General features: G+C 51.5%; 1 protein-coding gene across 1 annotated transcript in view; it reads left to right on the forward strand.

The window, feature by feature from the left end:
- Window positions 1-13,402, forward strand: part of snapc4 (small nuclear RNA activating complex polypeptide 4) — a 25,238-nt gene that overhangs the window by 4,025 nt on the left and 7,811 nt on the right. The gene's annotated exons all lie outside the window — the stretch shown is intronic.

The raw sequence follows: 13,402 nt of genomic DNA on the forward strand, positions 1-13,402 counted from the left end.
AGGTGGAAACAGTTTTTTAACACACGGCCAGCAGTAGCGAACCATGTGATTCAGTGTAAGCCCCGCCCCGCTGCCTACCTCATCCCGTCTTCACCTCTTGCTCCCACCAGGCCCTCTTCTTAACGAGCATATCCATTGGTGTGTGTCCTCGGAAGCGACCTTGGTTCCAGCTGTTAGATCAGGTGGTTCCTTGAGAGGGTCACGACCCTCCATGAAAGTAACTCACTGTAGAGAATCAGACAAACAGGTGGTAGAGAGCAGAGTAGAGGTGGATGAGATCTCAGTACCAATTGGTCAGACGAGTACAGGTCGAGAGGCGAAGACAGGTGGAGAGAGAGATGAGGAAGAGAGAGAGAGAGAGGTACAGAGACAAAGACAGGTGGAGAGATAAGGTACAGAGAGCAGATGTATGAGACATGAGAGACAGGTGGGAGTAAGCCGGACGAGACAGTGCAGAGACAAGGTAGACGAGAGAGAAGGCAGGTGGAGAGACTAGACATGTCGAATGAGTACAACGGTAAGTCAATGGAGTGTAAAAAAATATTTAAACCTGTGATGTCAGTGTGATGTCATTACTCGTGTGTGTAGGGGACGAAGTCTTCCCGAATCCTCATCTTTGTCCCCAGCTCTCCCTGAGCAGATCGTCTTTCAGAAGTTCCCGGAGTCCCAAGACTGCGGCGTCTGCCAAACTGAGTCGGAGACAAAACGTTGGAACGTCATGGGAAGAACAACATATGAATGCTGTCTCGAGATCCCTGCTGAGAGACACAGACTAGGCTCAGATACCTAGGACAGGTCCACGAGCTGTCTTACCATAAGTAAGACAGACCAGGTTCAGAGACAGACATGTGAGAGACAGACAGGTGAAGGGCGACAGATCAGGTTGAGCGACAGAAACAGCATATCGAGAGGAAAGAAGCAGACAAAGTAAAGAGCCAGAGCAGATCAGAGACAGACAAGTCACAGACTTCCTCCATCTCCTTGCGCCTCCTCACCCCCTCAGCGCCTCTTGAGCGAGTGGTCTCCGCAGTGTCTCTCGCCATGTCTCACTGACGCGCCTTCAAGCTGATGGCAACCCTCCTCTGACTCCACGGAAGTCTTACTGATGGAAAGGTGTCTGAAGATATGTTTCTGCCATGAAAACCGTGACCTGGCATATTCTTCTTGCGCGACCGCTCCTCACTTAGCTCGATCCCTTCAACTGAGGAATGAGAAGAGAGACAGAGAGAGAGGGAGAGAGACTGAGAGACACGAGAGGTAGAGAGAGAGAGACACAGAGAGGAGAGAGAGACAGAGAGACCGAGAGAGAGAGAGAGAGACAGCAGAGGAGAGAGAGAGAGAGAGACTAGAGAGAGACACATGAGAGAGAGAGAGAGAGAGAGACAGAGAGAGAAGAGACTACAGAGTAAAGAGAGAGAAGAGAGAGAGACACACGGCAGAGGAGAGTTAGACACTCATGGAGAGGAGCACAAAGAGAGAGGATGAGTAGTACATCCATCAGAGAGAGAGAGAGACACAGAGGAGAGAGAGAGGAGAGAGAGCAGCAACGAGTTGAGGGACGAATGGTATAGAGAGGAGTGAGAGGAAGAGAGAGAGGAGACACCAAGAGAGAGAGAGGCACAGCGTTGAAGAGACAAGAGGAGCGAGAGCGTACACAGGAGAGAGAGAGAGAGAGCACAGTAGAGAAGAGAGAGAGAACGTCAGACCCAAGATGACACCGAGAGAGTAGAACAGAGAGAGAGAGTAACTACAGAGATGAGAGAGGAGAGAGACAAATACAGTGCTGCACATCGAGAAGAGAGTAGTAGAGACAGAGAGACAGAGGAGAGAAGAGAGAGAGACAGCAAGAGGAAGAGAGAGAGAGAGAGAATGGATTACCAAGAGAGAGACACTCACAGAGAGAAGATGAGAGTATGAAGAGAGACAGAGAGAGAGACCCACAGAGACCGAGAGAGAAGCACACAAGAGAGAGACGAGACGGCGAGGGAGGAGGAGAGAGAGACCACCAAGAGAGAGAAGAGAGAGAAGAGAGAGAAACAGAGAGTAGACAATCAGGACGAGAGAGAGAGAGAGAGTAGAGACAGAGAGAGAGAGACACAGAGAGACAGAGAGGAGAGAGAGACCGAGGAGAGAGAGACATCTAGAGAGAGAGAGAGAGAAGAGAGTACAGCATGAGAGAGGAGAGAGGTAAGAAGAGAGAGGGAGACCACACAGAGATGAGATGAGAGACAGAGACGAAAGCAGAGAGAGAGAGCGGTCATCAGTTGACACCAGAGAGAGAGAGAGAGAGACCAGAGAGAGAGAGAGAGCACAGAAGAGAAGACAGAGAGAGAGAGAACATCAGGAGAGACGAGAGAGAGAGAACAGTCGAGAGAGGGAGAGAGAGACAGAGAGACAGAGAGAGAGAGAGAGGACAGCAAGTAACAGAGAGAGAGAGAGAGGACAGAGAGCGACACAGAGAAGGTAGAGAGAGAGAGAGAGCCGAGAGAGAGACAGCAGAGAGAGAGAGAGGACCACAGAGAGGAGGAGAGAACGGAAGGGCAGAAGAGAGTATGAGTGACACAGACGTATTAGAGAGATTAGAAGAGGTAGAGAGAGAGAGAATAGAACAGATGTATGAGAGACTGATCACAAGAGAGAAGAGAGAGATAGAGACCAGAGAGAGCGAGAGACACATGAGAGACAGTAGAGAGAGAGGAGGTAACAATCAGAGATGAGAGAAGAGACACCTACGACGAGAGAGAGAAGGAGGAGAGACACAGAGAGTAGAGTTAGAGAGAGGAGAGAGAGAGACCACAGAGAGTAAGACAGAGAGAACAGAGAGAGAAAGAGACAGCAGAGAGAGCAGAGAGAGAGAGCAGAGAGAGAGTAAGAGAGACACCCAAGAGAAGAGGTAGGACAGAAGAAGAGGAGAGAACACAGCAGAGTAGATGAGAGAGTAGACGAAGACGAGAGAAGTACAGCTAGCAGAGACAAGAGAGAGAGAGTGACAGTGGAGAGAACCGATGAGAGCAACAGAGAGACAGAGGGAGAGAGAGAGAACACCAGAGAGAGAGAGAGAGAGAAGACAATGGTCAGAGAGAGAGAGAGACGAGGACGAGATACAGAGGAGACAGAGAGATGAGAGGAGACGAGAAATCATACTAAGTGAGAGAGAGAGAGAGAGAGAGACACGAGAGAGAGAGAAGAGTAGATAGTAGAGGGAGAGAACAGAGAAAGACTTTTTTTTGACTTTAACACAACTTTATTTGGAACCTTTATCAATAACGTCGCTTAAAACTTTTTCACCTAAGTCAAATAAATCATAAATTGTTACTGCAAAGCAAAAAGAAAAATGAATAAATATAATAAATAAATTAAATAGCAAACAAACAAACACAAAACAAAACTAAGGAAAACTCCCAATTCACCACATCTCTACTCACACACTTAAGGGGGTAAATAACTAGCTCAAGCTAATGCTTGAAGTATATAGCTAAGCTAAGTTTAAAAAGCTCGCTCCTCTCAGTGAGGTCTATGGACCTGCCCAATCTGAGAGCCCCTCAGCTCAGCCCTTGAAACGCCGTTAAATGGGATGGTTGCGAACGCCGTGCAGGGGTAGTGGATAGATAAACGCTCGCGGCCTCTATGCTTTCAAAGCAGCTGCCACCCGAAAACCATTTCAAAACAGCGAACCGGGTCAGTGTCCAGCCTTCTCCCCCGCTCTATTGGTTTTATATTTTCTGTTGATCCTCTACAGATCTCTCCCACTGAGTGGGGCATGCTGGCAAAATAATAAATACTTTAATTAAAACCAGGGAGACTCGTCGCTGCTTGTCCTAGGAGTACTCTTTGGTTCCGGCGTACTACAAAGACGGACATGGGAGTAAGTCCCAGCCGCTGCCACCCCCTTCCTTGCAAGTCAGCTGGAACAGCCTGTCAATCGGCGGGGCAGGACCATTCCACCCAGAATGTCTGGAGGGTTTTCTGGTTTTTCAGGCAGAAGGGGCAGTTGCTCTCAGTGCTGGGGTTCAAGTGAGCTACGTGTCTGTTTGGTAGCTCATCGGCTGTCCATGTACCGATCCTCCACTGGAGTCGGCATCCGTTTCTACAACAGGAGGCTTGTACAGGGAGACCGCCCAGCGTGCTTTATAGGGGAAGAGTTGAGCCAAATACCTCGATCCACCTGGAACTCCCGACTCACAGTTCCAGAGAGCGGAGGTTTCAGTCACCTTGATGGCAAGGCCTGAGGTACATAGCTGCTTGTCGTTGCTGCGCATTAGTGAAGCTGAAAGTCTGCCCGCAGCCGCGCAGCACTGGAGTCTTTCCAGGGAGAGAGCAGGCGCTCGAGGCTTCCCATCGCACCAGTCCCGCACAGTCAGACTCACACTACAGTGAGGGGAAGATGTAGTCCTGTCGCTCTCACACCAATCGGTCCAGCTCGAAAATAAAAAGTCCCCTGTTCTGTGTAGGCAATATCGCCCTCGCAGTATGGAGGGCGGTAAGGGCGAGCCGCAGGGCATCAACCGTTTCTCCGTCATGAGGGCTCTCTGCTAGCATATCCTTGGATGACGCTGCGGAGCTCTGTGGAACGCCCTAAGAGCGCACATGCTCAGAGACAGCTCCTCCAGAGTTCTCCCTCTGGTGAGTGTGTATAGCCTCGGAATCTGGCTATGCTCGCGCGCAACTTGCACAACAACGCCAGCCCACCTCGATGAGGCTTGTTTGGCTCCTTCATGTGGGGAAGCTGAGGAGAGAGTCCAGGAACCGGGCAGTGGAAGGCAGTTGTGATATACAAAGGTCTTCTTCAAGTGTGCCACCTTCCCTGCGGCCGAGGGTCGGGGTCGGTGCTGCGTAAAATGGTGCAGTGTCGCTCTCCATGTGCGTTTTCAAAACCGATTTTGTAGACAGGGTGTGAGTCGCGCGTTCCTGAGGTCACATCCTCATGCTGGCTTTAAAAATGAAAGAGTTGTTTTGTCCCAGTCCGACGTTCCGGTCTCTCTGGCGTAACAGTGCTGGCCAACGCCAGACCAGATCAGGGCGAGAGTCGCATACAGCAGCGCGCGTGAGATCTGCTTTGTCATCTGCCAAGTCGCAGTTCTGGCCTTAATGTGCAATTCAGGGCTCTGCCGCCCTCCTTCTGCGCACAGAGGAGATACAGGACGCGACGCTCTCAACCCAATGACATCCCAGTGCCTAAAGAAGTCCACCAGGAGCCGTTTTGTTTTTTTGTCATCTTTTTTCTGCACGTTGTTCCACGAAGGTCAGGGCGAAGGCAGCAGCTATCCTGCAGTCCTGTGCCAGAGTGGACTCGAGGCCACCAGGTTGGTGTGACTAATCAGTAGCTTCTTTCCGCTTCTGTACGGTAGACTGAGGGTAGCAGATCCATGTCCATGTAAGCAACTTGCTTGCAGCTTTCTCCGCCAGGACGTCCCTCCCAGTTTTGGCCTTTCCTGTCCTTCAACCTGGCCTAAGTGAACGCCCCAGGACACTTCATCGCTGCGGCGTTTTCCCCACTGCAGGTTCCGCCAAGCGAAGGGCCTGGTAGTGTTCCCTGTTCTGCTTTCCCCACTCCCCCGACCAAACATGCTCGCTCGGTTTCTCCCTCCCACGTCTCAGCCTCTTTGCTCGAGAGATTGCGGCTTCTCCATACAGAGCTATTGACGCTGCCCGCTCGAAGCTCCTCTGAGTGATAACTTCTGGTCTTGACAAAGATGGTAATGTCGTCTGCTATAAGTCCCGTATACGCAGCCCAGGAGGGGACGAGAGCAGTGCCGCGCCAGGCTGACCACAGAGCAGCTCAGATTGCGCCGCTTCCTGAGAGTCCTGCAGCAGGAGCGAGTTCTACATGAGCCCACGAGCTGTCAACAAAAGGTGGGCTGTTCCTCGAGATAAGGGCTATGCCCTTGCCTGATCCCCCTTGCCGGCTAACCTTACAGGAACAGCTCAGTCCCCGCCGCCCCCACCCTTGGTTTTCACCACAAGATAGGTTTCACACAACACGCACCGTCCTGTACATATAATCTGCACCGGCAGAGACAAAAAGTGCTCAGACCCGACACCCAAACGCCCTGCAACTGTGGCAAACAATGAAAGGTGATCTATCACGATTCAAAAAGCTTTCTCTTGATCTTATTGATAAAATGGCCACATTTAAATAGACATTGTATTCAATTGGGGACCCAAACGTACATCAAAAAAATTGGTCTCTGCATTAAAAACCGCAAAATTATCCCTGTATGGTTGTTACTCCTGGTCCTGGTGACACAGTAACGACTGATTGACGATGACCTAAATTTAATTGTCCAATTAAAAATCTTTCAGTCTGTTGGATTACAACCTTAGATATAGCAAATTTTTATAGTCTGTGGCATAAGGAGCCACAGGTCTCCAGTTTTTTTAAGGAGCGTGCTAAAGCTTTCGTTGTCGGACAAGTCGTACAGGGAGATCGCTGCAAATTGCTCAGGCGACTAGGAAGCAAGGACTAAGACGTCGCGCCCTTTTGGGTTGAAAAGACTCCTTAAAACATGCTCTAACAGGTGCGGTCCCAGTATACGTTCCAGAATGAATGCTACTCTAAAAAAGTTCTGACCGGCAGGCGCGTCCATCCCTGGAGCCTATTCCCTGAGGCCCAGTGTGGGGTGACACGGGCCAGTGTGCAGCTCCCTGTCATGAGAGACAGGGTCCAAGCTCAGGGTGTCGCGGGGTCTCCCGGCCTCAAGCCGGAAGAGAAGCTCGTCAAGCAGTCTCCTCAGTAGCATTCCATGTCGCAGCTCTCCCGCCCTGAACAGGTCCAGAGTAGTACATCACGCGTGTGTCTCCTCATTTCCAGGCCGGGTCAGAAGGGTCACAATCCTTACCGTCCGGAGGCGGAGACTCAGCACCATGCTGACTTCCTGCTGGACCCTCCGGACTTGGTCGCTCTCCAGGCTGAAGAAAGATAGCTCGGTCGGCGGCGTCATATCCTTCAGCTGATAATGAAGCGAGCTTCGGATCCAGAGCTCCTTTTGGCTCTCTCATGGAGGATGGAGCTCAGCTGCTGTCATTCTGGAGGCCAGAGGTCTCTGTGTCGGCTGAGGAACACTCTTCCTCTCAGCTCTTCTGTCTCTGTCTCGCAGGCTGCTTTCCAACAGACCATCCGTGATGTTAGGCCGTGGAGTAGGGCTGTGTACTGGCTTGGCAGGAAGACCCTAATCTGACCCTTGCAGCCTCCCACCCACTGACTAAGTGGAGGGAAATAGACCCGCGTTCCTGGAATTTTCCAATAAACCAAATAAGTAGCTTAAAATGTGTGTCACAAAACGTAAGAGTCCACGTAAAAAGCTTAAGCTGTTAAAAATGGGCCAGACACGACTGAGGATTGTCTGGGTGGGAGATAAAAAACAGCTCTGCTGACAGTCATCCTAGATGGTGATCTGTGAAACAACAGGGAGGATGTTTACTGTTGGTAACTACCGGAGCTGTGTAAAAGCAGCAGAGATGTAAATGTCTGTCCAGGCCCTGGCTGCACTGACGCCTGCTGTCCGAAGGACTTTTAAACAACCAGTGAGTACTGCCTGACTGACGGAATGCTTCATTACCTCCTAAACTCCACGCAGATCAGCCTCTCTCTAGCAGTGTAATAGGGGGGAGGTGTGGTTATTCCTGGGGTGGGGGGGGGGGGTACTGGAACTGTTGCACTGACAGGCGTGGACAGGACAGGAACAGGGACAGCCCACCCTCAAGTCCTCCTCCTCTCTGCCCAGCTGCTGAGAGAGGCTGATGGCTGGTGGTTGTTTGGAGGATGAAGCATCTCGTCAGTCAGGGCAGTATCTGGTTGAAAGTCTGCGACCGGCAGGGTTCAGTGCATGGCTAAGGCTGGACAGAACTTTACATCTCTGCTGCTTTTTACAGGGCTCGTGTTACCACAGTTAACATCCTCCTGTTGGTTTCACCAAGATTCACGCAATCTTAGTGTCAGCAGAGCTGTTTTTTAATGCTCCCTACCCAGAAATCCTCATCGTGCTGGCATTTTCACGTTAAGCTTTTAGCGTGACTCTACGTTTTGTGAAAATTTTAAGTACTTTTTGGTTTATTGAAATCCCTAGGAAAGGGGTCTTTTCCGCTCCCCCTTAGTCAGTGGTGGGAGGTGGTTTGCAAGGGTCAGATAGGGTCTTCTGGCCAGGCTAGTAGCACCAGCACTACTCCAACGGCTAACATCAGGAGGGGCTGTGGAGCAGCTGGAGACCAGAGACTGCAGAGAGGCTGGAGAGTGTGTCCTGCAGCCGACAAGGAGACTCTGGCTCCAGAAGACTAGCAGAACTGAGCTCGCATCCTGCCATGAGAGAGCCAAAAGGAGCTCTGGTCCGAGCCTCGCTTCATTTCATCTGAAAGGGATAATGGACGCTGCCGACCAGCTTCTTCTTCAGCTGGGAGGTCCCGATGGTCGCAAAGGAAGGCAGATGGTGGTGTCTCCGCCTGCCGGACGGAAAGGTTGACGCTCTGACCCGGCGGAAATGAGGGAGACAGCACGGTGGAGTAACTACTCTGACCTGTTCAGGGCGAGAGCTGCGACATGGAAGCTTACTGGAAGGAAGCTGCTGGACGAGCTCCTCGGCTGAGGCCGGAGGACCAGCGACACCCTGAGCTTGGACGGCTGTCTCTGGCAGAGCTGACCACGGCCAGTCACCACACATGGCCTCAGGGATAAGCTCCAAGGGATGGACGGCCTGCCGGCAGACTTTTTTAAAGGCATTTCTGGAACTTACTGGGACAGCGACCTGTTGGAATTTGTTTTTTAAGGAGTTTTTACACAAAGGGAGTCTTCTAGCGCTTCCTGTTCGCCGTGCAGCGATCTCCCTGCTGCCCAAGAAAGGAGATTTTAACGCTCTTAAAAACTTGAGACGCTGTGGTATCTTATGCAAAGCAGACTATAATATCGGGTGGCATGCCTGGTCTAAGTGAGGCAGCACTAGAACCGGCGGCCGGGCCTGGAAGCGTGCTATTTTTATTGCTAAGGTTTTATCCAACCAGACTGGTAAAGTTTTTATTGACAATATTGGGGTGTCAATCATCCTGACTGTGTCCCAGACAGATCTATTAAGCGGATAATTTTGTTTTTATGAGAGACATTTTTTGATGCTCTTGCAAATTATATAATTTAAAATGTTGGCATCTTTTAATCAATAGAATCAAGAGAAAGGCTTTTGATCGTGTAGATCACTCTTTCTTGTTTGCCAGCATTGCAGCGTTTGGTGTCGGGGAGCACTTTTTGTGTCGCTGGTGAGATTATTGTAAAGGAGTGCTGTTGGGTAGTGAAGCTGGGGGTGCGGGCCTGTTAAGCTGTCGCGTAGAGGTGGGAAGGGGGTTTGATCAGGCTTATGGGAATGGCCCTAGCTCCAGGAGCAGCTGTCACACTAGTGTGGACTGGAAGCGCTCGCTGTTGCAGGCTGCAGGAAGTCGGCGCGCTTTGGACAAAACGGGTTTTCCCTTGTTTGGGTTTTCCCCTGCCGTGGGAGCGCGGCACTCTCCGGCCCCCCCTGTGGTCGTAACGGCTTATGGCAGACAGACTATTAACGCATCTTTGTCAAGGACCCCGAAGGACATCGAGGATGTCTTGAGAGGGACAGCCTAGCTGCTGTATGAGAAAGGCCTCTGATCAGAAAGGGTGAAGCTGGGGGAAGAGCGAGGCCATGGTCCTGGTCGCGGTTGGTACGCTGGAGCCACGAGAGTGGAACACTCCAGGCCTTCTGGAACCTGCAGTGGGGGAACGCAGGGATGAAAGGTCCCTGGGGGTTCCAACTAGGCAGTGAGGAGCAGGGAATAGGCGAAAACTGGGAGCGTGCAAGTGCTGGGGAAAGTGCAAGCTAAGTTGTCTAAAATGACATTGGTTGCTAACGTCCAGATGTCCTACAGGGGGAAGAGGCTTTCTGGTTGTCAACAACCTGGTGGCCTCTGATCCCTCTGGCACAAACTGCAGGTTGCTGCTGCCTCCCGCCTGAGCCATCGTGGAACAACTGCAGCGGCTCCTGGTGGAGCTTCTTTTGGACTGGATGTCATTGGGTGAGAGCGTCGTTGTCCTGTATCTTCCCTGTGGGCACGAGAGGGGGGCGGGCCTGATTGACATTAAGTCGGCAGAACTGCGACTTTCAGATTGTCAAGCAGACGCTCGCGGCTGGCTGTATGGACTCTCCGGCCGCTGCGCTGGTGCCGGTCGAGTGTGGCCGAGACCTCTGTTAGCTCCAGAGAGCTCGGGACGGCTCGGCGACGGGAGCAAACAACTCTTTCTTTTAAAGCAGCTGGATGTGACCTGGAAGGCGCCACTTCACCCCTTCTACAAATCGGTTTTTTTAAGCGCCTGGAGGACAGACTGACACATCCGCCGTCAAAAAAACAAAAGAAGAACCTCCCGACCCTATGCTCTGGTCGCAGGCCGGGAAGTGGCTCTGTTATGAAGGAGAGCTTTGTATATCACAACGCTTCCGTGAAGTTGCGTGGCACTCTTGCTGTCGACCCACACATGGGAAGAGCAAGAGTGCTCTCATGCGGAGGGCTTGGCCGTTGTGAAGCTGGGTCAGTCGCTACATCGCTCTGAGGAGAACTCCCTGGAGGAGCTGGCTGTAGTATGTTGGGCGTCCGGTCATCCAGGATGCTGCAGAGCCCTTTGCATGGAGAAGGTTGGGCGCTGCGCTTCCCGCTCCTCTGCGGGCCGTTGCTCAGAACAGGACTATGGCCGACGATGGTGTGGAGGGACAGGACTTACATCTTCCTCCTCACTGAGTGTGAGTCCTGCTGTGGGGGAGTGGGAGCGAGGACAGAGGCCTGCTCCTCTCCCTGAAGACCTCAGTGCTGGGCTAGCTTCAGCTCCTGCAGCAAGAAGGCTAGCTGTACCTCAGCTGCATCAAGGTGCTGAACCTCCGCTCTCCTGGATTTTGGAGTCCGGGAGTCCAGGTGGATCCGAGGTATTTGGGCTCAGACTCTTCCCCTAAAGAGGCTGGCGTCTTCCTGTACAAGCCTCCTGTTGAGAACGGATGGCCGCGACCTCCAGTGGAGGATCGTAGCATGGAGGCCATAGCTTACAAACAGACACGTAGCTGCACTTGAACCGCCAGCACTGAGGAGAACTGCCCTTCTGCCCTGACCAGAAACCGCTCCATGCATGCTGGTGGTGTCCTGCCCCCGCCTGACAGGGCTGTTCAGCTGCGAAGGAGTGGGGTGGAGCGGCTGGCAGAGACCTTCTCCTCTGTCCGTATTGTGTACGGACAAAGTACACTCCGCAGGAAAGAGACAGTCCTGGTTTTAATTAATTTTTATTTTTGCAGCTGCCTGTTGGGCGTATCTGGAGCAAGAAAAAAACCAGATGACAGGGGGAAGGCTGGACTGACGCGCGAGTCCGCTGTTTTGAAAGGTTGGTGGCAGGCTCGTTTGAAAGTAGGTAGCGAGCGTTTTTTTTCACACTGACCCGGGACATGACGGCTCAGGGCTGAGTGGGGCTTTTGGGCAGGTCCTGACGGCTCACTGGGGGTAGGACTTTTACTTGGCTTAGCTTAAGCTTAGCTTAGCTTACTAGTTTTTTACGCCGCTATATGTGTGAGCAGAGTGTGGTGAATGGGAGTTTTCTTGTTTTGTTTTGTTTTGTTTGGTTTTTTTTTTAATTTATTTATTTATTTATTTTATTCTTTTCTTTGTTTGGCCAGTAACATTTTGATTATTGACTTGAAGTGAAAAAGTTTAAGGACGTTATTGGATAAGGTCCGCAAATAAAGTTGTGTTAAAGTCAAAAAAAAGTCTCTCTGTCTCTCCCTCTCTTCTCTCTCTCTCTCTGCTGTGTCTCTCTCTCTCTCTCTCTCTCTCTGTGGTATCTCTGCTGCTCTCTCTCTAGTGCTCTCTGTCTCTCTCCTCTCTCTCTCTCTTGTGTCTCTCTCTTCTCTCTCTGCTCTGTTGTCTCTCCTCTCTCTCTGTCTCTGCTGTGTCTCTCTCTCTCTGTTCTCTGCTCTCAGTGTCGTCGGTGCTTCTTCTCTCTCTGTCTCTCTTCTCTCTGCTCTGTGTCTCCTGCTCCTGCTCTGTCTGCTCTTCTCTGTGTCTGCTCTCTCCATCTCTCTGTCCTCTCTCTCTCTCTTCTGCTGTGTCTCTCTCATCTCTAGGTCTCCTGCTCTGCTCTGTGTCTTCTCTCTTCTCTCTCTCCTCTTCTGTGTCTCTCTCCGTCTCTCTCTCTCTGTGTCTCTCTCTCTCTTGTGGTCTCTCCTCTCCTCTGTCCTCTCTGTTCTCTCTCTCTCTGTCTCTCTCCCTTCCTCTCTCTTGTGTGCTCTCTCTCTCTGTCTCTCTCCTCTCTCTCTCTCTCTCCTCCTGTGTCTCATCTCTCTTCTCCCTCCGTCTCTGCTCTCTCTGTGTGCTCTCTCTCTCTCTGTGTCCTCTCTCTCTGTCTCTCGGGTCCTCTCTCTCTCTCTCTGTGTCTCTCTCTGTTTCTCTCTCTCTCTCTCTGTGTCTCTCATCTCTCTGCTCTCTGTCTCTTGTCTCTCCTCTCTCGTCTGCTGCTCTCTCCTCCTCTCTCTCCTCTCTGTGCTGTTTGTCTCTCTCTCTGTCTTCTCCGTCTCTCTCTGTCCTCTCTCTCTCTCTCTTGTGTCTCTCTCCTCTCTCTGTCTCTCTGTCTCTCTCCTTCTCTGTGTCTCTCTCTCCTCTCTTCTCCTTGTGTGTCTCTCTTCTCTCATCTCTCTCTCTGGTCTGCCTCTCTCTCTCTGTGTCTCTGTCTCTCTCTGTCCCTCTCTTGTGTCTCTCTCTCTCTGTCTCTCTCTCTCTCTCTCTCTCTCTGTGTCTCTCTCTGTCTCTCGTCTCGTCTTCTTCTCTTCTCTCTGTGTCTTTTCTTCTCTCTCTCTCCTCCGTCTCTCTCTCTCTGTGTCTCCTCTCTCTCCTGTGTCTCTCTCTCTGCTCTCTCTCTCTCTCTCTCTACTGTGTTCTCTCTCTGTCTCTCTCCTCTCTTCTCTCTGCTCTGTGTCTCTCTCTCTCTCTCTCTGTCCTCTCTGTCTCTCCTCTCTCTCTCTGTGTCTTCTCTCTCTCATCTTCTCTGACTGTCTCTCTCTCTTCTTTGTCCTCTCTCTCGTGTCGTCCTCTCTCTCTCTCTGTCTCTCTCTGCTCTCTCTCTGTGTCTCTCTCTCTCTGTCTCTCGTGTCTCTCTCTCTCTGTGTCTCTCTCTCTCTCTCTTCTCTCTCTCTCTCTCTCATGTGGTCTCTCTCTCTCTCTCTATGCTGTGTCTCCTCTCTCTGCTGTGTCTCTCTTCTCTCTCTGTCTCTTCTGTGTCTCTCTCTTGCTCTGTCTTCTCTCTCTCTCTCTCTCTCTCTGTGTCTCTCCTCTCTCTGTTCTCTCTCTCTCTCTCTCTCTCTGTGTCTTGGCTCTCATGTCTCTCCTCTCTCTCTCTCTGCTTGCTGTGTCTCTCTCTCTCTGCTTCGTG

Source organism: Seriola dumerili, unplaced genomic scaffold (genome assembly GCF_002260705.1).
Source record: "Seriola dumerili isolate Sdu_G_001 unplaced genomic scaffold, Sdu_1.0 BDQW01000866.1, whole genome shotgun sequence".
NCBI classification, from domain to species: Eukaryota; Metazoa; Chordata; class Actinopteri; order Carangiformes; family Carangidae; genus Seriola; species Seriola dumerili.